We start from the raw sequence: 10,382 nt of genomic DNA on the forward strand, positions 1-10,382 counted from the left end.
GCTTACGGTTTTTATGACAGAGAAGGTTATTTTAAAATCAGAAGACTGTTTTAGAAATGCTATGGCAGTGAAAATGCATGAAATCATTCTCAGGTTTCTCTGAGAGGTAGACGACAGTAATAATCTTGATTGTGTCCTGGCTCAGGCACACACTGGAAGCAACTCTCCTGAAGTGATGCATCAGATAGTTCCAGAGCCAAGTGTGAAACCAAGAATCTGACCCCGCAACTGTTACCATTAAGAAACCCCTGCATATGAAAACACTGGCCATACGTAGGTCAACAGAAAAAGAACTATGGAAACATGAGGCTAACAAGCTAGCCTGAGATCAGCAGTGGGAAGTTATGATTTCAGAGGGAGCTCCTTGGTGCTCATTCAAAAATGTGCACGTATGCCTGCCTCTCTCCTTCCTGAGACAATAAAGGAACACAAAAATGAATGAAATCTTAAAAGTGAAGAGAATTGTAGCCGATCATAGGGAAATTAGAGAGTAATGATTTTCTGAAAATCTGAAAGTACATACATGGAAGTCTGCTAATGACTAAGACCACAAGGAAACTGAAATGGAGGTGAAAGCCAAACTCCCCAGCAGAACCCCAGAATGGCCCGAGCTCAGTATGTGCAAGCATAGAGCACAGAAGTGAAAAGAGCAAAATACAGAGCACTTACATGGATGCACACACACATTGTACTTTCCTCCTTCTTCCCATTATAAGACACATTTAAGGTCTCCTAAAAATCTGTGAAGAGCTGCCTAGAGAAAGCAATAGTACTGCGTGGGTGTGGATATCCCAGAAGTAGTCTTCATTCTGGTACCAGAGGAATTTTAGAGCTGTGAAAATACTCTGTATGGTATAATAATGATAGATATATGTAATTTAAGATACATGTAATTTACTTAGCAAACCCATAAAAGAGGCAACACCAAGAGGGAAACTTAAGGTAAATTACAACTTTGTGCAATTATGATGTGTTAATGTACATTTGTCCTTGGTTAAAAAAAGTACCATTCTGATAAGTGATGATGATAATGGGGGAGGCTCTGCGTGTGTGTGGGCAGGGGGTATATGGTAAGTCTCTGTACCTCCCTCTCAATTTTGACTCCTTGAGCTCAAGCTGAGTACATTTTAGTAGAAGAAACAGGAAGAACTAACCATGAAGTACAACAGAAGGACTCTACAGAGGTACAAATTTCCATGGAAATAGTGAGAGAGGTGTAGTTAAATTCATTTGCAGTGGTACCCAAAGCTACCAGGAGCCTGTATCTGAGCTAAATTTGTGCCCCTCTCTTAGCAGACGTCTCTAGCTTAGGGAAGTAGGAAAGGAGAGTACCATATTTCTTACTGTCTTCACCCAACCAATTACTAGTCTTGTTTCTGTCCTAAGTTTCTTGCCCAGTACAAGTCTAAAGAACTAATTTTGTACATCTGGAATTCCTTGCTAAACTGGATACAGGATGTAGAGGATACAGTGGTCTTAAACCTTCTGTACTTCATGCACAAGACAATGAATGCCTTTGCTGTTCAGCCAAGAGTACATCATATTTTTTTAAAGAAATTCTTGAAATAAACATAAGGATAGTTAAAACTCATGATTTTGGCAAAAAACACTCATATTTTTAACTTGAATTAACTTGAATTCCTTAAAAAATTAAAAATAGAATTACCATATGACCCAGCAATCCCACTACTGGGCATATTCCCAGAGAAAACCGTAATTCAAAAAGACACATGCACCCCAATGTTCATTGCAGTACTATTTACAATAGCCAGGTCATGGAAGCAACCTAAATGCCCATTGACAGATGGATGGATAAAGAAGATGTGGTACATATATACAATGGAATATTACTCAGCCATAAAAAGGAACGAAGTGTCATTTGTAGAGACGTGGATGGACCTAGAGACTGTCATACAGAGTGAAGTAAGTCAGAAAGAGAAAAACAAATATCACATATGAATGCATATATGTGGAATCTAGAAAAATGCTACAGATGAACCAGTTTGCAGGGCAGAAATAGAGACACAGATGTAGAGAACAAACGTATGGACACCAAGGGGGGAAAGCAGGGTGGGGGGGCTGTGGTGGTGGTGGGATGAATTGGGAGATTGGGATTGACATATATACACTAATATGTATAAAATAGATAACTAATAACCTGCTGTATAAAAAATAAAATAAAAATTAACATGAATTGACAAGTTAACCTCATATCCATTTACTGTGAAGTTAAAAGTGACATAAGTGTGGTGAACATGAGTGTGTTCCTGTGACTAAGTTCTCAAGAATGATAACATTTTGATCCTCACTCCAAAAGGTAGACCCTAAGTTTGGTAGGTACACAGAACTTTCTGCCCTGTTATAATTCATTGTCCTCTACTTTGATCACCTATTCACCCTCATTACTCTCCTGTTTGATTATAATCTAGAGGTATAAAAGAAGGCAAAATTAAAACCAAAAAAGCATAAAGACCTGGAGTGGGGTGGAGTTGGAGGTTTGGGTGCAGCAAAGGGGGAGGGGGCCACATTTTCAGCTGGTTATTTTTGGTGATGCCAAGCCTCTAGCTTTAAGTTCTGTGTGTCTTATCTAATATAATGATGACTTTTTTTGTTCTCCCAAATGTTTCTATTATTAAATATTAGAAACATTTTAACTTTATTAAGCTTACTTAGTCTTTATAACTTAGGGTTTAAAACTGAATGCAAGGCACTTCCCTGGTGGCACAGTTGTTAAGAATCTGCCTGCCTATACAGGGGACATGGGTTTGATCCCTGGTCCGGGAAGATCCCACATGCTGTGGAGCAACTAAACCCACGAGCCACGACTGCTGAGCCCACATGTCACAGCTACTGAAGCCCGCGTGCCTAAGAGCCTGTGCTCTGCAACAAGAGAAGCCACCGCAATGAGAAGCCTGAACACCGCAACGAAGAGTAGCTCCGGCTCACCGCAACTAGAGAAAGCCCGTGTGTAGCAATGAAGACCCAACGCAGCCAAAACTAAATAAATAAATTAAAAAATATATTTTTAAAATAAATAAAAAATTATAAAAATAAAACTGAATGCAAGAAGATACTTGCAAATGATATATCTGATAAGGGGTTAATATCCAAAATATACAAAGAACTTGTACAGCTCAACATCAAAAAAACAATTCGATTAAAAAATGGGCATTGGACCTGAATAGACATTTTTCCAAAGAAGACACACAAAAAGCCAACAGGAACGTGAAAAGATGTTCAACATCATTAATTATCAGGGAGAATGCAAATCAAAGCCACAAGGAAATACCACCTCACACCTGTTAGAATGGCTATTATCAAAAAGACAACAAGGGTTTACAAGGATGTAGAGAAAAGAGAACCCTAGTATACTGTTGGTTCGAATGTAAATTGGTGCAACCACTATGGAAAACAGTATGGAATTTCCTCAAAAAATTAAAAATAGAACTACTGTATGATCCAGCAGTTTCACTCCTGGGTATTTATCCAAAGAAAACATTTATTCAAAAAGATAGAGGCACCTCAGTTTTCATAGCAGCATTATTTACAGTTGCTAAGATATGGAGGCAACCTAAGCATCTATCAATGGATGAATTGATAAAGAAAATATGGTTGCATATATATATATATATATATGCAATGTTATATTACTCAGCTGCAAAAAAGAATGGAATCTTGCCATTTGCAACAACGTGGATGGACCTAGAGGGTATATGCTAAATGAAATAAGTCAGAGAAAGACAAATACTGTATTATTTCACTAATATGTAGAACGTGAAAAACAAAACAAATGAACAAACATAACTAAACAGAAATTCTTACAGATACAGAGTACAAATAAGTTGTTGTCAGAGGCGAGGAGTTGGGGGAGGAGAGAAATGGGTGAGGGAAATTAAAATGTATAAACTTTCAGTTACAAAATAAGTGAGTCATGGGTATGAAATGTATATTATGTGGAATATAGTCAATAATTATGTAATATCTTTGTATGATGACAGTTGGTAACTAGATTTACTGTGGTGATCATTTTGAAGTGTTCAGAAATATCAAATTGCTCTGTTGTGTACTAGGAACTAACATAGTGTTGTAGCTCAATTATAGTTCAAAAATAAACTCATAGAAAAAGAGGTCAACTTGCGGTTACCAGAGGCAAGGGGTTGGGGAGGGATAATTGGATGAAGGTAGTCAAAAGGTACAAACCTCCAGTTATAAGATAAACAAGTAATAAAGATGTAATGTACAACATGATATATATGATACTGCTGTATATCATATATGAAAGTTAAGAAAAGAAATACTAAGAATTCTCATCATAAGGAAAAATGTTCTACTAAATTTTGTATCTATATAAGAAAGTGGATGTTCACTAAACTTACTGTAGTCATTTTACTATGTATTTAAGTCAAATCATTATGCTGTACACCTTAAACTTATATAGTGCTATATGTCAATTACATCACACCAAAGCAGGAAGAAAAGCTCTAAGTACTGTTAAAATTAAAGTAATAAACTTTTATATCTCTTGACATTCTGAATTTGCAAGAATTAACTAATGTGTCGTGAGATAAATCATAATTATAAATCAGAAAAATTATAAGTCATTATAAATCATAATCATAAAGTATTATCTAGTGCAAGGTTAATCTTTTTCTTTTAACCTTGCACCAGATAATATCTTATGATTTTCTCATTTCTTTTTTTTTTTTTTTTTTTTGATGTGGACCATTTTTAAAGTCTTTATTGAATTTGTTACAATATTGCTTCTGTTTTATGATTCGGTTTTTTGGCTGTGAGGCATGTGGGAACTTAGCCCCCGGCCAGGGATTGAACCCACACCCCCTGCGTTGGAAGGCGAAGTCTTAACCACTGGACCGCCAGGGAAGTCCTGATGATTTTCTCATTTCTTGAGCAAAGAAATAAATGATGGTAAAATTTTAACTCAACTGTTTCACATGAAAAAAGCTCACAGAAAACTAAAAATTATAGATGTTCAGTAATTTTTGAATTGAACTGTTTTTGTAACTACTTTACATGATATACAAGACATGAAGAACTCAATGAAATTTAATTCAATTGGAATTCCAAGGGAATTTGCAATTTAAAGGAATGTTTATTCTGTAACAAATCTTGGGTTAGAGGCCACCTATGGATATTGCATTCTTAACATAGAATCTGTTTTGCACTAAAAATACTTTATTAAAATATTGGCATGATGGAAGAATACATATAGTTGATGGGTATGAGGATTTCATACATATAACCCTGTCACTCTTGATATCTCTTACTCTGTTTTTTCTCTTTTTCTCCAAGGCACTTATTAATTTCTATTATATCAGATAGTTTACTAATTTATCATGTTATTCACATCTTCCTCTCCATGCTAGCATATAAACTCCATGTAGGTAGTGATCTTTATCTGTATTTTTCACTGCTGAATCCTAAGCATCTACAACAGTGCCTAGAGCATTGTAGGTGTTCAATCAACAGATATTTGTTGAATGAATACATTAATAATGATAATGCTTTTTGAGAAAAAAAAAAATCCCATCATCATTCTTGACTGTTACTTTTCTTTAAAATTTCTTAGGCATAGACTTAAAACACTGGTAACTTGAGTTATTAAAATACTTATGTAAATTTATACTTTACTATTCTAGTATAAATATTTAAGTATTCTGTAATTTTTTGTGACATAATATTGGCTCCTTTATATTTCATGCTAATAAGAAAAATGGATTTATGATACAGAATTTATAATTTATAGACTTCATTTTTCACTCAACAGTGATATTTTTATTGGCCTCAGTCAAATACTTTGTTTCCTACTTTAAAGCCCCCAGAGTGTTTCTATTAAAGATACCAATTGTATTTTTCTGGAAATAAATGCTTACACTTGACAGGATCAAAAGAAATTTCACTAACTATAAGGTACACTGCTCTAGAGAAAAATAAGAAATTTAATAATATTCACAGAAAAATACAACGGAAACTTCCTAGCCAATATTGATATTTTTAATCTAAAATTCTTGACACAATCTGCTTTGAGGAAGGCTGCTTCAAGTGGTGCTCTTGAAATTACAATGATGGTTAAGAATGTACTGTTTTAAACTATAATATGTTTAATCTATAAAGAAATACTATGAATTGTTATGCTCTGGTTACATTAAAAAGGTGAATTTATTTTAGAACTATTGCCTTTTGCTACTATAAATCACAATATGTTTTAACGTGTCAGTCCCGATGACAACTGGCAATATGAAGAAGCTAAGGTTCACCTAACAGGAAACCAAGTGACATTAGGTCTGCGACTGTGTTCATTTTGGCTCCTAAAACAAAAATACTATAAACAGGGTGATTTATAATAAACATTTTCTCACAGTTCTGGAGGCTGGGAAGTCCAAGGTTATGGCAGCAGCAGGTTTGGTATCTAGTGAGGGCCTGCTTTGCTGTAACCTCACGTGGTGGAAGGGTCAAGGAAGCTTTCTCTGGCCTCTTTTATATGGGCACTGATTCCATTCATAAGGGGTCTCCCCTTGTGACCTAATCACCTCCCAAAGGCCTCATCTTCTAATACCGATCACATTGGGAATTAAGGTTTCATTATAGAAATTTTGGAGGGACAAAAACACTCAGACCATAGCAGTGGCATTGCTGATTATGAGATAAGATCACTGGGTATCAATTGCAGGCAGTATAACAAACATGGCTAGTATTTCTTATGTGCTAATTTTTCTTCTTTCACTTGATTATGTTTATTTATTAGGGAACATAGTGATCTACATCAGAGGAATCTAAATGAAATAAAAGATTGGAAAGGAAGATGTGGTTAGTCAATAAAGTAACTGCTCTTTCGGACTAATTGTTTAACTTTTCCTTTTTAGAAATGGATACCTACCCAAGGTGGCCTGGTACCATATGTGTATGTTTTTACTAATTTTCAGTAAAATTAGAAAAACTAAGAGTTCCTTACAAATAAACTTCATTGAGGAATTCTATTACATGTGTGTAGTTTGTTGAGTCTTGAAAAATATATGTATCCAATGTAACCATCATTCCAATCAAGGCAACATCTTCATTACCTCCAGAAAGTTTCCTCAATCTCTTTTGCAGTTAGTCTTTCTCCCTGCTGCCCCAAGCATCAAGCAACCACTAATATAATACTGTTAGTTTTAGAAATTCATATAACTGGAATCATATAGTACATGCTGTTTTATATCTGGCTTTTTTTGCCTAATATGCTTTTTAAATTTGTCTGTATTTTTGCATGGGTTATAGTTTAATGTTTTGGTTTTGTTACTGAGTAAGACTCATACAGACTTTTCAGTTCATCCATTCACATGCTCATAGACATATAGATTGTTTTCAGTTTGGAGACAGGAAATATCTATGACTATTTGTGTATATAACTCCTGGTGTGGTCACGTGTTTTTATTTCTTTTAAGTAAATAGTTATTTGAATGGAATTTCTGGGCCATATGGTAAGTGTATGTTTAAAAGAAACTCTCGAATGAATTTCCAAAGTGGTTCTATCATTTTATACTCTGACAAAGTATAAGATTCAGGTTAATTCAAAGAGATTTCAGGTTGTTCTACATTCCCTCCAAAACTTGGTATAATCAGTCTTAAGGTTTTTAGCCTTTCTGGTAATATCTTCTGATGTCTCAATGTGGTTTTAATTTGTATTTCCTTGATGACTGTCAATGTTGAACATCTTTTATATGCATATATATTCATGAAGAGTCTATCTAAGAGTCCGTTACCCATTTTTAAATAGTAGGGTGGTTGTCCTATTTTTGAGTTGTGGAGTATATCTTGTAAACATTTTCTTCTAGTCTATGGTTTTGCTAATGGTGTTTTTTGAAGAGCTGAAGGTTTGGATCTTGATGAAGTCAAATTTTTAATTTTTATTTTATTGCTAATGTTTTTTTGTATCTTGTCTAAGAAATCTTTACCACTGTTCACTAATACTTTCTCTAATACATGATTCTAAAGATTAAGATTATTAATAATTATATCAATTAATTAATCTTATTAGTATATTATAATATATATAATTATTATTAATTATTATATATAACATATATAATAATTATATAATATATATAATTATTGTAATTATTAATCTTAATTAATTAATAATTAAGATTATTTAGTGTAGACTTAGGTCAGTGAAGCCCCATTGGATATCCAATGCCTCATTGGCTATTTAAACTCTGGCTATTGAGATCATAAATTATCCTTAGCCCTGTGTGTATTGCAGAAATTGTTTGACCTATTGCTTTTCATACTTTTCTGATCTTGGATAGTTTGTCTCATACATGAGAAAATCAGTATTCAGCCAAATATTTGAGGGGACCCCTCTCTTTGTGCGTCTCTGGAGTGTGTGCTCTCTTTCTCTGTAATTTCCCTGTCTCCACTACTCTATCTCACACAGTCTAGTTGTTTTGCCTCCCTGAACTCTCATTTTTGTCTCTGTACTCAGTGAAAATAAGACTTTGACAGGGTTGCCCCTCTCTGAGGTGTGACACAGAAATGCCTCCAAGCAGCAAACTCTGACAATTATATGCCTAACTTTGTTTCCTTTCTCTAAGGGAATAAGAATCATTTTCTGTCTTTTGTATAATGTTTAAATCATTTGTTCCATGTATTTTGCGGGGTTTTCTACTATGTAGGAAGTGAAATTCCTGTCATATTTAATCATTCATGGATAGAAACAGAATTTCCTGGTTAGTATTTATAATTTTCATTTTTCAGCTCATATGTCCTATCTCTTCATATATTGACTGTATTTTCCTTTTGTGTTTTGAACATATTTATAATACCTGTATTCAATTTTTGTCTGCTGAATTCACCAGCTTAGCCATTTTAGGGTTGGTGTCTATTGACTGCTTTTTTCCTTAACTATGTATAACAATATTTCTGGCTTTGTATGTGTAATTTTCATGTGTACTGTACATTATTGATAAAGCATTGTAGAAATTTTGAATTTTTTTTTCTTTTAACATGCAGGTAAATTACTAACTGATCACATTGGACTTGTATAGGTTTGACTTTATGCATTGTTAGAATCTCTGGAAAGCCCAGGGTGTTTCTTAAGCTCCTCTTACTTGTGGCATCGATCTTCAAAATATTTCTTTCTTGCTGATCTTTCAAGACTTGGATTTAATTTGTTTTAGGGTAGATTTAAAGTAGGCCTTAACTTAGGGCTTGTTCCTCATTTCCAAAGTTGGATTTTGGTCTGTGCTGAATGCACATGGTATTAATGAGGTGTTAAGAAGGTGTTAATAAGATCTCTCCGTTGCTCTCTACTGCTGTCTTCTTGGCAATATTAAAAACAATAAAGCAAAGTGATGTAACCTAAGTATTTTCAACTCATTCTCTTAGATAGTGAGTAGTTTCAGATAACAAGAACTTGATGGTACCTTCTGGAATAAGAGCCTATATAGGATGGCTTTGTTTTAGCTTGTTGAGAGTTTAGTCATCCTCTGAAAAGGAGCTTCTCTTATTTCTAGAATGTCTTTTAAATTAGACTATGAAATTTACATTATTTAAAAATATTTTGTAATAATATTTTAGTCATTTTTGTTTACAACTGAGAACTGAGACTCTGGGTATTTAAAATTAATATCCTTGCCTGTGTTGCCCTTATAGACAACAGAAAAAGTTTCAACCTTGTGTTCCACATTATTCTGCTGTGTTTTATCCAAATAAATCTTTGAGTTGGTTGGCATCCAGTTTCACCTGGATTCTCTTGCCTACACTTTCACTTGGAAAGACTAAGTCCTCTAGGATCACATGTGCACAGTTGTCAGAGTACGGTTTCTAGGATGCTTTTGCTTATTTTTTTGTACAACCTTTTTGAGTTGACTTAGGCAGAATTCTCCTCTGGGCTTTAAAGATGATGTATTTCTCACTGAACATTTTCTCCAATTCAAGTACTTACCAGACTTGGTTTTTCTCGAAAGATTTCAGTTGAGGAACAGCAACAATGATCATAATAGCTTTCTGACCACTATCAACTTACTTTCCCTGGCTGCTGTTATATTCAGCTCTCTTATCTGGGACTTAAGGTCTGAATTCATTTTCAGCTCAAGGAGACCCTGAGAGATGCTGGGCTAAAACTCATCCCACTTTTCACCATTGGGCTTCACTATCTTCACACTCTAACTAAACATGTTCTCCTTATTGAGCACTGACCTAGGAAGAGAATACTTTATTTTTACAATTTCCTCAGCAATGTGTGAGATATAATCAGATACTAAGTTATTAAAAAGGCAGCTAATGAGGTTACGTTTCAGTTTATAATCCATTTAATCAACCCTGTCTCTTTAATATCACTCAAGTGTACCCATCCTCTCTACCTTCACTACCACAATCTCTGT

At 34.5% G+C, this 10,382-nt stretch overlaps 1 pseudogene; it reads right to left on the bottom strand.

The window, feature by feature from the left end:
- Positions 1 to 9,572: 9,572 nt before the first annotated feature.
- Positions 9,573 to 10,175, bottom strand: LOC133090561 (small ribosomal subunit protein eS7-like; annotated as a pseudogene).
- Between the last annotated feature and the right edge of the window lie 207 nt (positions 10,176 to 10,382).

This window comes from Eubalaena glacialis, chromosome 4, assembly GCF_028564815.1.
Source record: "Eubalaena glacialis isolate mEubGla1 chromosome 4, mEubGla1.1.hap2.+ XY, whole genome shotgun sequence".
Classification (NCBI taxonomy): Eukaryota; Metazoa; Chordata; class Mammalia; order Artiodactyla; family Balaenidae; genus Eubalaena; species Eubalaena glacialis.